We start from the raw sequence: 14528 nt of genomic DNA on the forward strand, positions 1-14528 counted from the left end.
AAGCTTCAAAGCTTGATAAGTGAGTTAGGCAGAGCAAAACGGTTGGTCTAAAAACTATTATACAGAAAACCAAAGTAACCTGCAACAGTCTCGGAAGGAAACCGCAGTTTACAATTGGTAGCGAAGTTGTGGGGGTAGAAAGGGAATACGTTTACTTAGGGCAGGCAGTGACCGTAGGTCCGATCGCGAGGTCAAAATAACTAGAAGAATAACAATGGGGTGGAGCGCATTTGGCAGGGTCCCTACGATCATGAATGGCTGTTTACCAGTATGCCTCAAGAGAAAAGTGTACAAGAGCTGTATCTTACCGGTGCTCACCTATGGGGCAGAAACGTGTAGGTTAACTACATGGGTTCAACTTAAATTGAGGGCCACGCACGGAATTATGGAATGGCGAATGATAGGCTTTATGTTAGCAGACAGGAGGAGGGCAAAGAGAGTCAGGGAAAAACGATATCGTATACGAAATCAAGAGGAAGCATGTGAAGGCAAGGTAACCAATGGTCCTTAAAATGAAGAAATAGATTCTAAGAGAAGCAAAACGTCGCATGGGGAGGCAGCAAATTAGGTATGCAGATGAGATCAAGAAGTTCTCGCGGAGACCGTGTCCACATCTGGCGAAGGACAGGGTTAATTGGAGGTCGATAGGAGAGGCCTTTGCCTTGCATTGGGCGTAGGCAGGATGATGATAGGGGTGATGAACAAACTACGGAGAATCATAAGTGCTCCCTGTATCAATCATTAGATGCTGAGAATTGGCATTGTCTATTGTGCTACAGAGCTACGAATTACGGTTGTCCAAGCATATAAGGTGACTCCGAAGTGCGCATAGCCATGCCACTGCTCGGCTACGGACTCGGAAGGCGCAGGTTCGATCCCCGCCACAGTGGTCGCATTTCGACGGACGTGAAATGCTAGAGGCTGTGTACTATGCAATGTCAGTGCGTGTTAAAAAGCCGTTGATGGTCGAAATCACCCCGAGTCCTCCACTACGGCGTGGCCTAAAGTCTGAGCTGGTTTGGAACGTTAGACGCCATAAAACAGAAACCAAACCACGATATACGCGACCGCTATCCATTCCCGCCGAGAGGCCGCAATGGCCACTAAGGTCGCTTATTTGCCTGTTCAACCTTTATGCAGGATGCTACGCCCAGGACAGCCACTCGACCACAGGAGCCACATTTACTGAAATATAAGCTGCTCAGTGTGGTGCTGCTTTGCGTTGCTGTGGGATCCTTCACCCTGCTCCTGTACCGGCCGGGGAGCCGAAAGACGCCGCAGTACTGCGTAACAAAGTGCTGCTCTGAGCACAGGTGAGACAGCCTAGAGCTGAGCGCTACTTTGGGCCTGGAAAAAGCGTAACTCTACAGTTCCACAGGTTTAGTGCGCTGAAAGATTCTGAGGAGGAATTATTTTTGTGAATGGCTTGGAGCTGCATGTGATATGAGGTCCGGCACACATATCAGTCCACAGGGAGCCGTTTCTTTGGGTAAAGCATTAACCACGGCGAACCAAATATGATCTGCGGCATGACCCCCCACATTTGGAGCTAAAAGGCAATTCCCTAAGGCCCGCATTTAAGAGTCCGGTTTGAGATTTCTCGCTGTCTTTGCAGCACTCAAGAAAATAAATTGAGCAATAGCAACGCAGCACACAGGAGAGATCAGAGCCCAGGGAGGGCATTCTTCTGAGACACACCGTCCGGATCGTAACGCATCCCCATAGTTTCAAATCTCCTGAAGGTAACAATGGGTAAATTGGTATTGACCTCAACGAATGCTACAGAAGCCCCGCTACATAGATTACACCCAAACCCCCAGGGCTGTGAGCTTCAGACAGAGGGCGCACACTGGGGGCATTTTCGCTTTGGGTTTGTTTGGTTGCTCCTTCAGCCTATTTCTGGGGGAAAAGTAATCTTGCGATTGTTTGTGCGACTCAGCTGGAAGACTGTGCACGAACTACGATCGGAAACGGCCATGTGCTCTTGAATTGTTGAATAATTCATTCAGCAAGCAGCTGCTTCACATTCGTCTGGATGGTCTCACGTTCTTTCGGCCCAGTGCCGTACGGCTGTTCTCTTATGGGGCGGGCATCATCCGACGTGATGATTCGATGCTTCGTGATAGCAATTTTGTAGGCCTTGGACTAAGGCGCGAAGCAGTAGTTTATTTATTTATTTATTTATTTGTTTGTACCGCAAAGGCCCCATTGAAGGGGTAATACAGGGGGGGGGGGGGTGGAATATTCAGTAGTACATTTCTTTGATGGACGATTCGAATGACGAGGAGTCAGTCTGATCCACGATGGCGTTTGACAGGTCATTTCAGTCTCTTGCTGTATGAACGAAAAATGATGACAGATGCGCAGAAGTGCGGGCAGGGGGAGGATAGACGGATGATCTTTCTGCTCGCTGAGTTGGTTCATATCTCTATCGTTAATGCATGTAGCGATATGAACTTTTCCTTGTCATCTCTGTACCTCGTCTCTTTTGTTGCGCTACATGCTTTTACAAACGCGAAGCAGGCTGTGTACAGGAGCTGTAAGGCACGCAGTCCTTGATGTTGAACCCCTCATATCCCTGAACTTATATCACTCCTTAATAAAGCCGAGTGAAAAAGTCCTCCGGCGTCGGACGCAAAACATTTCCCACAGCGCCGGTCGCAAAACTTTAAGAACCTCAGCTAATTGCTCGGCAAACGCAATGGCAGTAGCGTGAAAGAGGTGGCAAAGATCGTTGATAAAACTGATAACCTGCAGTTCCCACCTACCGTAACGAACGCAGACGAGGCTTAGAGCCGAGAAACTGCCCTGGGTCAGCAAAAGTGAAAGGTGGCTGTCGACAACTGCTGTCCTGTAACGTAGTCTGTGGAGCTCCACACGAAAAAAAAATTCAGGGGGCACTTTGACTGTCTAAAGTGCGTAGAGGCGAAACCGTTTTCCGCACCACTTTGACTGCTTCTGTGGTAGTGGTGGCGTGATGTAATTGAGTACTAATTGCTAAGTGACGACAAATCACTAATTAATGGTTAATTACTGATTTGTTCCTGAATACTAATTACTGCTAATTAATGACGCTTAAGCTTCGCCTTTAGGAGTGGAACGCGACAGCGTGTTGTAGCGCTGCCAGGGAGTCCACGGAACGCCACCACCCGTTCGGCGCGTTGCCGTGCCCTTTGAACGCTATTTGAGGAAAGGAAAGGGCACATTAATTCTCTGTCATCTCGGTGGACACCTGAACCGCACCGTAGAGGAAGGGATGAAGTGGGAGTGGAAGAAGAAAGACCAAGATGTCCCGTAATGAAGAAAATGAAAATTGTATTTGAGGAAAGGAAATTACGCATAACACTCTCACATATCTCGGTGGACACCCGTCAAAATTCAGGGGGGGGGGGCACTTTTTTGACCTAAAGTGCGGTCACTGATGTGTGGTTAAGATGTTAAGCTTCGCCTCTAAGAGTAGAACGCGACAACTTCTTGCAACGCTTCCAGGAGTCCATAGAATGCCATCGCCCATTTGGTTCTATGCCTCGCTCGTCGGTAAATTGGTTTTTGAGGAAAAGAAATGTATCTGTCTCTCATATCTCGGTGGACACCTAAACCTCGCCGGAAGTGAAGGGAGAAGGATGGGAGTGAGCGAGGACACCGTATTCACTAGACGCACCTTTGTTCTTCCCAAACCATCGAGCTGGCATACCGGAGTGGATAGCATGCTCGTGGATAGCACGCTAGCCCGCGCAAACTGGGCAACATTTTGTAACGACCTCAAGGGTACATTAAGCACAAAACGCACGTGGTCCCTCCTACGTGCTCTCTTGGATCCAACAACCACTAAATCTCAGACACAAGTAAACACACAACGTCTAATACAACTAGAGCTCCAAAAGGGCACCGACGTAATTGGCCAACTACGGGACACTTATATACCCACATGAGATCCGCTAGGTGGCGCCGCCCTGGTTAGCTGGCTGACTATCGTGCTCCGTTTTTCACCTGCCCCTGGCCTGGTCCAGGGCCTTGCCCGCCCCTGGATATACACTCCATCGCGTCAGGAAGACATCCGCACCACGAGGACACCATTCGCATCACGGCCCGCTGTCGAGCTGGCGCTCCAAGCGCCTCCAAAAATCTGCTGCGGCGCGGCGCCTCACTAACCCTAACGCGCCGCGCCTGCACCTCTGGCATGCAGCGTCTCAACAAGCCCCTGAAGCCGAGACCCACCCATACCTCGCCGGTGTCAACTTCTTCCGACGCGGCCGCCGCGGGGCCTAGTCCAACCACGCTTACAGCCATGTCTCAACCGGCTGCGTTCAACACCGGCCACACCACCGCGCCCATTCCCGTCGCGTTCACCGACGCTGGGAGCACCGAATCGACAGCCGCAACGCAGCCGGCAGCGTTCGTCACCGCCGCGGCGTCCACTGCTGGCCAACTCCACGCATTAAAGGGGTTGTGAAAAGAAAATGAAGCTGCCCGGTTTTAATTTTTACTGCTTCCATAAACATTAGACATGCTGATTCCGAAATATTTCGACTCAATATTGAGTCTGCATTTAATAAAGCCCGTTCGAAATCCCTGCCTTTTTGTGCTCATGAAACGACCATGCGCCGCCGTCGGGTGGAACACGCACTACTCGACTACGTCACTTTAAGAACTTTAGAAACGTAAGAGTATCTTCAACTTCCGTTTGCCCTAAAATAATAGCTTTATGAGAAATTCAGAAAGTGGAACAATGTTTTCCAATTATTTGCACGCGTAATTACACTCTGTTAAACTGCAGCGCGTGGTCATACATCAATCACTGACCTGGGACCAGTTTCGGTTTCGGTTCTGCTTCTCCATCCTCCTTGGCTTAAGTATCAGCGATTCGATATAGCCTTGCTTACGTGAACCTATCTAGGCGGTGTTCCTTGACAGCGGTGGTTTGAGTCAGAGAATCGAGCTGAGCAAGGTCAGTCCATCTCGACGACTCTCTGTTTACATGAACTCGATACGAACGAGTCAGCTATCGCGGCGCGCATCGGCTCCGCGCTTCTCTTCTTTCCTGCAGAAAAATATATTCCAGAAGCGTGAAAAGGGTTAGGCATAATTTGCAGACGGGGCTGCGAGTCAACCCACCCCTTGCGATAGAGATGAAGACTCGAGTCCACGACCGGGTTCGGAGGTTCACGGTCGGGGCTCCCGCAGGCAGAGATATCACGGGCTCTCGATATGACTGCTACTTGCCGGGCGCGCGACGTGCCGTTGCGAGCGGCGTAACAACGACTGACAGCAGCTCGCCGCCTGCGCCCAACCGATGTCAATGACAGGCCGCACGCGGAGCGTCGCACTCACAAGGGGCAGAATGCAAGCGCGCAGAGCGCCAGCATCATAATGACGCAGGGGCGCGTTTCTCGGGGCCGGCCTGCCAGCCTGGATGCCGGCCGCCGGCGTCAGAAAAACACGCTAGTATTATTTGTTCACGCTCATAACAAGCCCTGGAATAGATTAATGCCAAAAATGAATCATTTTTGAGGATCGTTGGCTGATGCCGAGTTGCTGGCAGTATTTAATTCGGCGATACAAGCAAATTTCATCTAATGACCGCTTTATTTACTGCCTGGTCGCCGCTCGCATAGCTGGCATTTGCTAGCTCCGCTGGCGTCGCGGAAATCGAGCATATCTTTATTTTTTTATGGAACAGGTTCACAGTTAAAGGGGTGACGAGAGTATTACCTTTTACAGCGCTCACCAGTTCCCAAGCTCCCTCAGCTGCGGTATCGATAGTATCGATGCAAAACCAGGTAGGCTTAGCGACGACCAGGGCCGCCGGCAAGCCTCGCAGTTCATCGCCCGGCGCGTCCGCAGGCGGCGTCGTTGCAGAAAGCTCTACATGCTGCCACTGCTCGAACATCACAGGCAGCCTTTCTGATAGCATGGCTGTTTTGTCATTTCTGGTGCGAATGTAAAATACAGCGAGTCTGCAGGCCGGCCGGCAAGCGTGGATCCCGTCCGCTGGCGTCATAAAAATGAGCTAAAGATTTTTATTCAAGTAAATAATAAACTGTGGGAGCAAGAAGTGTATAAAATAGATCATTTTTGAGGATCGCTGAATAATGCCGAGTTGCTGGTAGAAGCAGCAACTGTAATACGAGCAAATTTCTTGCCACAGCCGCCGCTCAGCTGCCGCTGCCCGGCCGTTGCGGTCCGGCTTGCGCGCCTGGCGTCCGCTATATAGCTCCGCTGCCGAGCGCACCGCAACAATGACTATATTTTTTGTTGTGAGACGATGCTGTTGACAGTAAACCGATGCCAAAAGCAGGCATTTTATTATAACCCAGGCTACTTCCGAAGCGCTGTCCACCGCGGCTTCGATGTGTGAAACAGGCCTAGCGACGACCAGGGCAGCCAGAGAGCAGTGCAGTTCGTCGCCCGGCGCGCCCGCGTCCAGCGCCGTTGCCGAAAGCGCGCTACGTGGGCAGGCATGCTTTGTCGCCGCCCGAGTACAGCCCGCAGTCTTTCTGATAACATCGCTATTTTGTCTTTTCTGGTGCGAACTTCAGTAGCCAAGCAGCGCGCAGGCGCTGGTGTGCGGTGGCAAAGTGTTACACCGGATGTGGCCCGGGCATGAGTCTAGCGGCGCAAAGATGCTTGCCGCTCCGTGTCCCTGCTTGCAGTCGGCGGCCGTTCGCAAGCGGCGACTGGTGCGGCATGGGTGCGGCGCGCCGGCCAAGTTTTCGCACATATGTTAGCTTGCCAGCTAGCAGACTCCATTCTGAGCAGACGACAGTACCACATTCGAGTCAATATGCGTGCTGTAACCTCGGTCAACTATGGCTAAACAGGCCTCGCTAAGCCGCCATGTTGTGTTGACGACAGAAGCCTCTGATTGGCTTCTTAAAATGACGTTTGCTGTGAGTTGAGGGGGACGCGCGCTGGGAAACCGAAATTTAGTTTTTAAGCATGAAATGCTTTTAGCCCCCGTTGTCGGCAGTGTGGTGACGTCACGCCGAGACCGAGATCCACTCATCCGGGCATTGAAATCCACTCATCCGGGCATTGAAATCCACTCATCCGGGCACTGAAATCGAGTCATCCGGGCACTGAAATCGAGTCATCCGGGCACTGAAATCGAGTCATCCGGGCACTGAAATGGAGTCATCCGGGCACTGAAATGGAGTCATCCGGGCACTGAAATCGAGTCATCCGGGCACTGAAATCGAGTCATCCGGGCACTGAATTCCAGTCATCCGGGCTCTGAAACGAGAACATCCGGGCACCGTACGAGACTTAACGAGATTTAACGAGACTCTCTAAGCCCTCCTACGCGACCGGCATGCAAGCAACGGTTGGTCTCCAAACGAGTCACAAAAAATAACTGCTGCCAGTGCCTTCTCAATGTTTATCAAGATATCAGTCGCGCTGTGCGTTTGATAATGCACGGAATTATAATTTCCGATTTCTAATAACGCGTGCAAAAACCACATAAATTGCATGTTGCACTTCGTTGTCGTACGTGATCCGGGGGAGAAGCGCGGCGTTCAAAGGGCAAGGCATCGTGCCGAACGGGTGGTGGCGTTCCTCCCTTCCTTTACGGTGCGGTTCGGGTGTCCACCGAGATGGCAGAGAATTACTGCGCCATTTCCTTTCCTCAAAAAACCTTGCGTTCAAATGACAAGGCATCGCGCTGAACGGGTGGTGGCGTTCCTCCCTTCCTGTACGGTGCGGTTCGGGTGTCCACCGAGATGACATTAGGCCCGTAAACATTTCATGCTTACTCTACTCTCGGTTACGGGAGAGGCAGAGATTTTTTCGCTATTCAATCAACCCAGCCGATGAAACGAACCAAGGTATACTTTTGAATGAAGGGTCAGAATTCCAAATACACACGTCGTTCAAAATTTTCGGAAAACGTTTCACGACCCCTTTAAGGGAAGCCAAGAGCTTCGGGCCCACAGACGCATCGCAGTCGACTGCGTTCGTCGCCGCCGCCAGTGCCGCCGCACCTACTCGGACCACACTTCCCGCTGACAGCAAGTCCAGCACCTTGGTACCTGCGTCGCAGATTGCTGCTCAGGCTGACGGCACAGCAGACATGGACCTTACGGCGTCCCCGGTCGACGGCCATCTCATTCCGGCCCCTGAGGTCGGCTGGACCACCATCGGTGCCTGCCTCCGCCACCCGGCCCCGCACCGAGCTCATCACAGTTGGCATCCAGCTTCCCCCTGGCACCCTCAACCCCAAGATACCGCTCTACGACGTCCTCGCCGCAGTCGTCTCCGCTGCACAACTGTCCTCCGAGAACTTCAACAAAACTTGGGTAGGGCCTAGTTGGTACATGATGTTGTGAAGGTAAAGGATGCGCAATCAAAGGACGAACCACGAAGAAAGACACAGGGACACACACAAGCGCTTCCGAGAGCAGTGCGGAGATTACCCTTCAGGCCAAGCCAGCCCAAAGCCTCGTCTTTTTAAAAACTCATTCCCCTCTCACCGCCCACCTCCTGCTTTCTATCACGCATCTTCAGCTTCACGGTAAGCCTATCACCATTAAAACATATGCCCCTAATCCTCCCATCTCATGCCTCGGCGTCATCCATAACGTCGGTGGCCACTTCACCCCTGATGACCTCATGCATGATATCGAATCATTCAAAGCCAATATTCTTGCTGCTCGTATGATGGGCACCACTCAGTCGGTGCTCATAACTTTCGCTGGAACCGTAATCCCCCACTTTGTGTATTTCAAACGCGTTGCCTTCCGGTGCCGTCTCCATAAGCCTAAGCCTCCCACCTGCACCCGTTGTCTCGCTCTTGGACACCGCGCCCACCAGAGTCCACAGCACAGCGTTCCGGCAAAGTGCCGTCGCTGTGCTGCTCCTCTACCCGCCGACCCTTCCGCTCATGTATGTACCCAGCCCTGGTGCGTTCATTGCCAGGTAAACACCCACTCCTCCCTCGACCCCACTTGCCCCTTTCTCCTCGGTAAACAACGCGAGTGTGCCAAAGCTGCGTACCTACGACGCCTAGCTTTGCGCCGGGCCACGCAACCCACGCCCTCCTCCTCCTCTAATCATGAACCTCCGTCAGCTCCGGTCACGTCACCAGCAGGCTCCTACGCCGCCAAAGTTAAAGGCTCCTCGGTTCCAGCGTCCCTCTCTTCCACTGCACCTCCTTAAAACCTACAATGATGCATGGGACAGCGGCTGCCTGCCCAGCTCCTGGACCTCCTTTCTCATTTCTATGATTCCAAAGCCGGGCAAGCCTCCCTCTCTCTCTAACCTCCGCCCAATCTCCCTGACATCATGTGTTGGTAAGACCCTTGAGCGAATGGCCCTGACTCGCCTCTCTAATTTTCTCGAGACGAGGGAGTTCTTCCCTCATTCTCTCATCGGCTTCCGACGCCACGTCTGTGCACAGGACATGTTTCTAGTTCTCCAGCACACGTTTCTGTCACCTACCCCCACTCAAATTCACGCACTTGTGACCGTCGATGTTCGCAAGGCCTTCGACGGTGTTTGCCACGACCACATCCTTTCCCAACTCTCCTCCCTAGACTGTGGCTCCCGCATGTACTGTTATATCCGCTCATTCCTCTCTAAACGTGTCGCTCGCTTTCGAGTCGACCCCTATATGTCCGACCCCCACAACCTCACCCGAGGCACACCTCAAGGTGCTGTTCTCTCTCCTACCCTTTTCAATCTTGCTATGGCCCCTCTCGCCACCCAGCTAGCTGAAATTCCCGACCTGCATCATATATTTTGCGCCGATGACATCACTCTCTGGTGTTCGTCTGGCTCTCCCGGTCACGTACAGGACACCCTGCAACGTGGCCTAGATCTCATCGACTCCTTTCTCACCAATGCTGGCCTCTCTCCTGCTCCTGAAAAATCCGAGCTCCTTCTCCTCAACCATTCCTCATACCAGCGCTCACACAACCAATTCGTCTCTCTCCACCTTTCTGGCTCTCCCATTCCTGTCGTCACGCAGTGCAAAGTTCTTGGCTTTCCTTTGCATGCAGCCAAGAACGTGCAAGCCCTCCACCGTGCTGTCACCGCCTGCCACTCCGTAACTCACCTCCTGCGGCGCGTGGTCACTCGGCGCTCAGGTCTCCACGAGGCTCATGCGTGCCGAGCTGCCCACGCGCTGGCCCTCAACAAGGTCTTGTACTTTGCACCCTACGTTTCCTTCAATCAGACTCAACTTAACGCTCTTGAGACTGCCCTTGTGGGCCTCTACAAGGCAGCTCTCAACCTCCCTATCACTACCTCTACTGCAAAGATCTTTGCAACAGGCCTCTTTCATCCTCTCCGTTCTCTGCTCTCTCTCCATCATGACTCGCAGATTGCCCGGCTTTCCCTTACCCGTCAGGGTCAGTGGTTACTGACTCAAGCGGGTATCTCGCCCATTCCCTGCACCCCGTTTACCTCTCCTATTCCCACCCCGGCTCCCAATCTTCGGATCCTCCCCCTTCCGTCCAACATGTCCCCCGTTCTGCACGCCGGCCGTCGTCATGCGGCCGCACAGCACCATTCTCCTCTCTTTGATACCCAGGGTGTAGCTTACACGGATGCCTCCTTCGTGGCTCCTCGAGGTTCCTGCGGCTACGCCCTGTACCACCCCCACCTCCCCGCTCCTGAAACTCACACCAGCGGGCCGTTTCTACGCCCTCCGGATGCATTGTCCCTCGAGGTCCTCGCCATTGCGCATGCCCTCCAGTCATTTGCCCTCCTTCCCTCTCTTCAAGAGTACACAGTCTATTCAGACTCACAAGCCGCTATACACCACATACAGAAACGCACCCTAACCCCTTCTCTTCAACAGGAGGTCGAACGAGCGGCCTCCGCTTTGCAGCCTTCCATCGTTTTCCTCCGCTGGGTCCCTGGCCATTCAGGGATTGACGGCAATGAGCTGGCTCATCAGCTCGCCCGTGACACACTTTTCCGGGCACCGTTGATCCCCTGGCCCAAGCCCTCGGAGGACGGTGGGAGACTCACCCTTCGCCGCACCATAAAAGAGGTCTACCTCGAGCTCCGCCTCGACAAACGCCTTTACCCTCCCCCTCATCCATCCCTCACAGTGCCGGAGGCTTGCCTTCTTCGGCACGTTCAAATGAATGCAATCATCACCCCGTCTCGCCTCTTTCTCTATCGCTATCGATCGGACCCTTCCTGTCCCAACTGCCCCTGTATCTATGCGGACCTTGCCCATTGCCTCTTCTATTGCCCGGCTGCTCAGCAGTCGGGTTCCTACCCCCCACCTTCTTTATCCATCACCACCTGGCTCGACTGGCTTGGCGCTGAAGGGGAGGAAGAACAGCGACTCCTGGTCGCCCAGGCGGTCGATATGCTCGGCCTGTAAATTTTGGCCGAATAAACGTCTTCTACTACTACTACTATACCCACATCTCTTCAGTCGGCACATCCACCCAATCTACCTCCGCCTAACCCAGAACTTGATGCCGACATCACATTAAACGAAGTCCGCCGAGCACTCTTCAGTATTCGCCGCTCTACGGCGCCGGGGCCGGATGGCATAACGTACAAGGCACTACTCAATCTGGGCGAAGTCTCCCTCCAGGAACGCACGGAACTCTTCAATAACCACTAGCAACCTGGGACGCTCCCATCAGCCTGGACCCATGCCAGCATGCGATTTATACCCAAACCGTGCAAACCCGTCACTCTTCAAAATTTGCGCCCCATCTCCTTAACGAGCTGTGTCGGCAAGCTCTTCAAGCATGTCATTCTCAATCGCCTGCAACCGTTTCTAGAAACAACAGGCTTTCTATCCAACGTTCAATGCGGTTTTCGCCCAAACATCTCGGCGCAAGACGTACTTCTTGCCCTTAAAGAGTCCCTCTTTTGCACCAGGCGCCGTACAGCCAGCATGAGAGCCATACTGGCCCTGGATACTCATAAGGCTTTCGATACAATAAGCCATTACCATATCCTCACGACATTAGCCACCACGGGATGCGGCACCCGCATATGGCAATATATTCGGGCCTTCCTTCAGGGGTGCACGGCAGAACTCCACCTTGGGGATACTGCCTCCCAGCCTTTCCCCCTGCCTAACCACCGTACCCCACAAGGGGCGGTTCTGTCACCTTTACTTTTTAACATTGCCCTAGCGCCACTGGCAAAGGCCCTTGCTGCTATCCCAGGGCTGCACACAGCCGTATACGCAGATGATATAACCCTCTGGACAACGGGAGGATCTCTTGGAACAGCCCAGGATATCCTGCAATCTGCCATAGACATCACCACCACTCATTTAGCAAACACAGGCCTCCGTTGCTCTCCAAATAAATCGGGACTCCTGCAACTGAAGCCCCTCCCCAGTGACCCTCAGATCGAACTACACATGTACGGCAATCCAGTGTCCATTGTGCCTCAGGTGAAGATTCTCGGCCTTCTCATTAGCAACACACTCGATGCAACCACCACCCTTCAGTTCTTGCAAAAACAGACCAAACAGGTCGCTGCACTTATCAGGCGGGTGGCAGCACGCAATCATGGGCTGTCTGAACGGGAGACCCTCAATATGACAAATGCACTAATCATTAGCCGCATTATATATCACCTCCCATACTACATACTCACTCAGCGGCAAACACAACAGGCAGACATCCTAATACGCACGGCTGTCACCTCCGCCCTATGTCTTCCACGGACGGTTAGCACGAAACGTCTCCTGGCCACTGGTACCCACAATACAGGGACCGAATTAATAGAGGCTCAACGCACCAACCAATTAGTCCGCCTGAGTCGCACAGAAAAAGGACAACGCCTACAGCTACGTCTCAATCCACCCATTCCCACTCCAACAAGTCCTACACCTTACATGATCTCTCTGCGCACTCAGGATCACATATATCAGAAGCCCCTACCGCGCAATATGAGCGCTAGTCTCCATCAGGGTACACAAGTAAGCTAAACTGGGCTAGTCGGAACAATTGCATCTTCGAAAAACGTAGCGCGAAACACAAGACACAGGTAAGGTGAAGACAGGACACGAGCGCTTCTCACGACTGAATTTTGACAGAGCATATCATCAACGTACAAGGGAGATTATTGAAGCGTTCTATATCGCGAAGGTGGGGGGGGGGGGGAGTGTATTATTGACGCATCGATCGCCTTAACAAAAAGTGAGATTGTGTACCTCCAATCGGTTGTCAAGTAACAGTGCACGTGTTTTATGTTGCTATGCTATGTACCTGCTTCCTTCGCCGGCCTCTTATCTCCTCGTCTTGTTCTTTTTTGAGTTGTTATTTTGTTTTTTCCTTCTTTCTTCTTCGCCTCCATATTGTGGGGTTTAAAATCGGGGAGATAAACGCGTTCTCCCCGTTTAAGCGCGGCTGACTCAGTTCAAAGCCGCGCGGACCCCACCCCGTGGTCGCGTACGCTACTGAGCGCACGCCGACCACGGCGGGCTGTGCTCTGCGGGAACAAAGGAACGACACACTGGCTGACACAAACAAGGCATTTATTGCTATAGCAACAATAACGCCAGCTAGCAACAAAATACACTGAGGAATCTAGGATGTCCGACTCACCAGCACGGCTACGAGCGAACGTCCGCCCACGGTAGGGCAAAGGGATAAACTCCGAGGCCCGACGGAACGAGCTGAGGGGAAGACGTTTCCACACGAGGACGCCCGCGGCCAAGAGCGGAGCTTTGCGCGTGAACGTCCAACACGCTTCCCGATGCCGAGCAGAAGAGAGCTAGCCTTCCCCCGCGCGCGAGCGGCCAAACACGCCATCCGTGGCGCTGCTGTCGCTGCGACGCGAGCGCCCTCCCCTGTTAGCTAGAGTAACCAAACTAAAGGGAGTGCTTTTCGGGGGCAGCTAACAACAGTGGGGTGCAGTGCGGGAAAGTGAACGCAGGGGACGAAGGCGTCCCCACAATATCTATGGTATATATTCTGATATCCTTCCTAATAAAAAATTCAGTCGTGAGAAGCGCTCGTGTCCTGTCTTCACCTTACCTGTGTCTTGTGTTTCGCGCTACGTTTTTCGAAGATGCAATTCCATCAGGGTAGGCGGCAGGCACGAGCGAGCTATTGCACGAAAACGTACAGCAACCGCTCCGATATCCTTTATGTCGACGCGGCAGAAAATTCGAAACCAGGATATTTCACGGCAGTCGCAGCCTATGAAGACGGCACTATCCGGACTAATTCGCCTGCAGAAGCGGAAGGAGCCGCCATCACACTTGCTCTGGCCCACTCCACCATTGACAAAAACGTAACCGAAATTTGCACAGATTCCCAGGCCGCGTACCGCCACTACCTAAAGGGCGTGGCGGCGCCGGCAACACATCGTATTCTTGCCACAGTCACCTCTCTCGACCGAACGGTTACTCTGTCGTGGGTTCCTGGGCATGCCTCGATCCCCGGTAATGAGCGCGCTCATGCGCTGGCCCTAGAACTCTCCTCGCGGACCCTGGATGATCAGGCACCCAACCCTGCGAAAGAGGCCCCATCGGCCCTCTCTACATATCATCAAATTACAACATTCTACAAACTCAGCCGCATGACACTGCCACC

General features: G+C 53.0%; 1 protein-coding gene across 1 annotated transcript in view; it reads left to right on the top strand.

The window, feature by feature from the left end:
* The first annotated feature begins 1193 nt into the window (after nucleotides 1–1193).
* LOC149327628 (endothelin-converting enzyme 1-like) overlaps nucleotides 1194–14528 on the top strand; it is a 44324-nt gene continuing 30989 nt past the window's right edge. The window contains exon 1 of the mRNA XM_089562483.1: nucleotides 1194–1313. The gene's annotated coding sequence lies outside the window, so the exon portion shown is untranslated. The remainder of the gene's footprint in view (nucleotides 1314–14528) is intronic.

This window comes from Amblyomma mixtum, chromosome 10 (assembly GCF_055824585.1).
Source record: "Amblyomma mixtum isolate Tamu chromosome 10, ASM5582458v1, whole genome shotgun sequence".
Taxonomy (NCBI): Eukaryota; Metazoa; Arthropoda; class Arachnida; order Ixodida; family Ixodidae; genus Amblyomma; species Amblyomma mixtum.